The sequence below is a fragment of the Bidens hawaiensis genome, unplaced genomic scaffold (genome assembly GCF_021521415.1).
Source record: "Bidens hawaiensis isolate Kalapana, Puna unplaced genomic scaffold, B.hawaiensis_p1.1 tig00037809_1, whole genome shotgun sequence".
Taxonomy (NCBI): domain Eukaryota; kingdom Viridiplantae; phylum Streptophyta; class Magnoliopsida; order Asterales; family Asteraceae; genus Bidens; species Bidens hawaiensis.
The window spans coordinates 6,848-11,534 of NW_027496623.1; the positions used below are offsets into that span (position 1 = coordinate 6,848).

Below are 4,687 nucleotides of genomic sequence, written 5' to 3' on the forward strand. Positions count from 1 at the left end.
GTTGAAAGAAGAAGATGGTGTGGACACACAACATGTTTTTTATTAATAAAAAAGCCACGTCCATATGAAAACTAACGGAGTTATGATCCGTTAAGTTCGGGAGTGCTATAAACAGATATGGTGAAAATTGAGAGTACGTAGCGGGTAACAAATCAAAAGTTAAGAGTGTTACCGATCAACGAGTAAAAGTTTAAAGTATTCAAAACCAATATCCCACTAAGAAAAACATAAGTTTTTATAATTGATGTACCTTTCAAGAAAATATGTACCTTTCAATTTTTATGTGTTTTTTTAATTAAAATGACAAAAACACAACAATATATGATTATAACATAAAACTAAAAAAATGTGTGAACGACTATAAAAATCTAGCATCTTTTATTTTAATTAATCTTACTACGAAAGGTACCTTATCACACGGTTTTATGGTGATCGATCAATTATAATTTTGTACTCGACTAAACGCTCAAAAGACTTATCATTTATAAGACAACCAGTTAACGAGATGGACCGTGCATATGAATAACCTCCAAATCAAGCTTTCAACTCTATATTTCTTCTATAACAAAATATTATGGCCGCTAGACCTTTCAAGTTGCTGCCGATTCTTCTGTTTCCTCTATTTGCATTTTCGGTTTCCGACAGTAGTAAGCAACTTATAAATTTATGATTACATGTTCCTTGGTGATCATGTTATCGATCTATTATTTAACTAGAAAGAATTGAAGAAGAGAGGATCATATCAGGTATATCGCCTAATATCGTAGTTGTCCCATAACTACGGAAATTTTGAAAAACAGATTGATCTTATACGCAGTCACCTGGCTTAGATGTTTCGGGTGTAGGGTAGTTTGCCATATATAACTAAATTTCAGTAGTGTATGCACAGCAATACACCATGTTAAAACCTTAGTCGTTAGTCTTGTTGTTTCGGGTTTATGTTTATAATTTACCGTTAAACTAGATAATGTGACTTTATGATTATGATTGCAGTGTTTATGAGCATAAACTGCGGGGAATTCGAGTTCAAGACTGACTCAAACCTCATAGTTTGGACTCCAGACAACACACTAGTCTCAAATGGTATTGCTCGAATGGTTCAATCTAGTAACTCAATATCGCCGATCATGGACACCCTCAGGGTTTTCACAACTCGGAAAAAGAACTGTTATTCCACCCCGGTTACAAAAGGAGAAAAATTTCTAGTTCGAGCGAGTTTCAACTATGGAAACTATGACCAATTGTCTAGTCCTCCCACTTTCGATCTTCACTTTGATGGAAACTTTTGGACCACCGTTCAGACTTTACTAAAGGGGCTGACATGGTACGAAGCAACTTATGTTGCAAAAGGAGATACGGTTAGCGTGTGTGTAGCTCAAACCAAGCCCAACCAGTTCCCGTTTATGTCGGCTCTTGAAATTCGTAGCGTTGACTCAGAAGTTTATGGCGATGCTGACGAGAATCGGGCTTTGTTCTTAATCTTGAGAAATTCTTATGGTGCTAGTCAATCTCTAAGGTATGATGTCTAAATTCTCTGTTTTTATATTTTCTTTTAACTTGCAAGCTGCACCACCAAACACATGATAAGTTGATAACTTTCTATCATAATCTTTTGAAAGTCATTTTAACTGATCTCGTTGGTTAGTAACGTATTAGCTGCCTAGCTGGTTCCATAAATCGACTTTTTTTCTATTTAAGCAATTATCGTATATGACAAATGTATATTTCAGATTTCCGAACGATCCTTATGACCGAATATGGATACCTGTCTGCTGGGACTAATAGTGTCACAAGTGAAGCACTTTTTATCGACCCAACCGGACAAAATAATCCCCCGATGGGGATTTTACAAAATGCAGCCACAGTTACAACGGCGTCCGATCCATTAATTTTGTTCAACATTTCCCCGTCGAATAACCTCTACTATGTAACTATGTACTTTTCAGAAGTTACTGACCTTGGTTCTACTCAAACTAGATCGTTTAGTATTTATGAGACGACAACCGCCGGAAGTGATCCTTAACAGCTCCCAATATCACCACCTTATGGTTCTGTGCTTGTACGGGACCTTAATAACTATACAGTTGACTCTTTCACCAACATTTCTTTAGTTGCTGCTACCAGTTCTGACAACCCCCCTATCATAAATGCCGCCGAGGCGTTTAAAATTAGCGAAGTTTTAACGGACGGTACTGATAGCAATGATGGTAAGCGATACTAGTATTTTCGGATTAAATCTTGTTAGGAATATTTATTAAGATTGCGTTTTTATGTGAGACGTTCTAAACTTCTAATGACTTCTAATGATAAAACAGTGGAAGCTTTAGCTTTGTTACAAACAACATTCGACATGTTAGGAAGTTGGAGAGGTGACCCGTGCCTTCCAGCACCGTACTCGTGGGACTGCTGAGTTGCAGCAACGACGCTACACCTCGCGTTACCTCATTGTAAATTAATTTCAACTTTTATGGCTTTGTAGGATAATATTTGGGTAATATTGCATATTTTCGTCACAAAGGGAATTAAGCTGGATTTAATTGAGTTGCAGGCATCTTGATAGTTTTGATCTTTCGGGTAAATTTCCGGATATTAGCTCCATGGATGCTCTTGAGATTATGTGAGTCAAATTTCTGAACTTCATCAACTTGAAAAACTCATCAGTTTGGTTTGATTAGAACAATAATATTAGAAATTCAATTAATAAAAAGATCTAATCAAATTTATTTGCAGTTTCTTATTTGATTATTTGAATTGTAGTGATTTGCACAATAACACTTTGACCGGAACAATTCCTAGCTACCTTGGCATCATGCCTAATCTCCAACAGCTGTAAGTCTATTTTATTATCACTAACAACAAGAGATATGAAAACACTTCTAAAATTGGCAATATAAAAATCAAACTACATATGAAGCTCAGAGACCGAAAGAGTTTTTCGACTATTTAAATGTTTTTTTTTTGTTTTTTTGCTTAACGTAAGTTATTTGTTTTAGTTTTGTTATCGTGACGAACGTAATTAACACCGAAACAACGTCGACTCGACACTGCAACGTCCAAGTTTTACCAACCAATATAAACGTCATTTTAAATATGTTATCTTTTTGTATTATAAGATATATGAGTATTCCAAAATTTACTAATTTTAATATTTGGGTTTAGTGTCAATAACTCAATACCGTAAGGAATGTTAATTAGCAATAACACCAAATACGTATAGATTTGATCGTAAATTGTATGTGTGCCGATAATGTTTTGGGCTCTTATGGATTTATTTTCGGATTTAGTGTTGGTATTGTAACGAACTTAACTCATGTTAAACGAATACACATTTATTTTGTCTACAACTTTTAAACCTATACGTACACCAAAGAATTTGAAGGTGTTTCAAATCTTCTACAATATATGAGTTTTGTAATTTTAAATTTACATTTGTACTACTAGTTAGTCCTCGTCTAGTCGTCTATAAAAGAAATGTTATTTTGTAGGAATTTGGCATATAACCAGTTTAGTGGAAGCGTACCCACTACGTTATCAAAGAACCACAAATTGAAATTAACGTAAGTTAGGCCATGGGGTATACTCTAACCTCTACATGGGTTAACATGACATGACACTTTAAAGATGGATTAAACCACTCCTCACTTGTGTTAAGTGTGTTAAAATGGTCCATGGCTTATGCTTCTAACGGGTTAAAATGAACAATATGCATTAAATATGTATTAATTACTAATTGTTTAGTTATTATTTATTTTGGTAATTAAACTAAATGTTTGATTTTAAATTAAATATTAATTGGAGAGAGATGGAGTTAAATGAGTTAAACCATTTCCTTTGGATGACATGGAGTGAAAGAGAAAAAATGAGTGATGTGGAACTTATGTAGAGTTAGAATAGGTTAGAGTATACCTCATGGCCTTATTTTCATATATTGTTTTTGTTAGATATGTACATATTCTTTTACAATATTTGATGTTATAAAACATTCAAATTGTAAACAGTATTACGGGAAATCCTTCATTGTGTACTTATGGTAAGTCATGCTCGAGTTCTCCGGGGACCGTCAACTCTTCTCCCGGGAGCACCAACAAGAAAAGCAGCTCGCTACCAACGGTACTCGGCACCACGATCCCTGCCTTCTTTCTCGTTTGGGTTGCCGTTGGTGTTTATATCATCTTGCTTAAGAAACGAAAGCCTGCCAACATAAACATGCCAGTTGTTACAGGTTAGGTCTTACTTACGAACGTTGGTGTAATTAATTTTTTATCGTTAATCGTAATACCACATATAACGGCATTAATTTAGGAGGCGGAGCAAATGGGAACTCCAATGGGTTGCATAGGATCGGTGAAGAAGTGGTAAATGAGATCATAGAAAATGTAGTACAACAAACATTCGGATCATCTTCACAGTTACTTGATAATTCTGGTCAAATTAGCGATCTATATGGACAAATATGAGTACAAAATCCTTGATCTGTTGGTTGTAATCTTAGGCCCCGTTTGGTTCATGAAATCTGATGGAATTTGAATTGGAATTGGAAAACATTCCATCAACTTTTGTGTTCGGACCAAAGGATTTTAAACTTTCCTTCACTACCATGAAGGATTTATAAACATTCCAATGGAAACAAATCAATTCGCCGGAAACAAACGATTCAATAAACCCCCACACATGATTTTCAAAACAA

General features: G+C 35.0%; 1 pseudogene; it reads left to right on the top strand.

The window, feature by feature from the left end:
- The first annotated feature begins 910 nt into the window (after nucleotides 1-910).
- On the top strand, nucleotides 911-4,457 carry LOC143589777 (putative LRR receptor-like serine/threonine-protein kinase At1g51820; annotated as a pseudogene).
- Nucleotides 4,458-4,687: the final 230 nt, after the last annotated feature.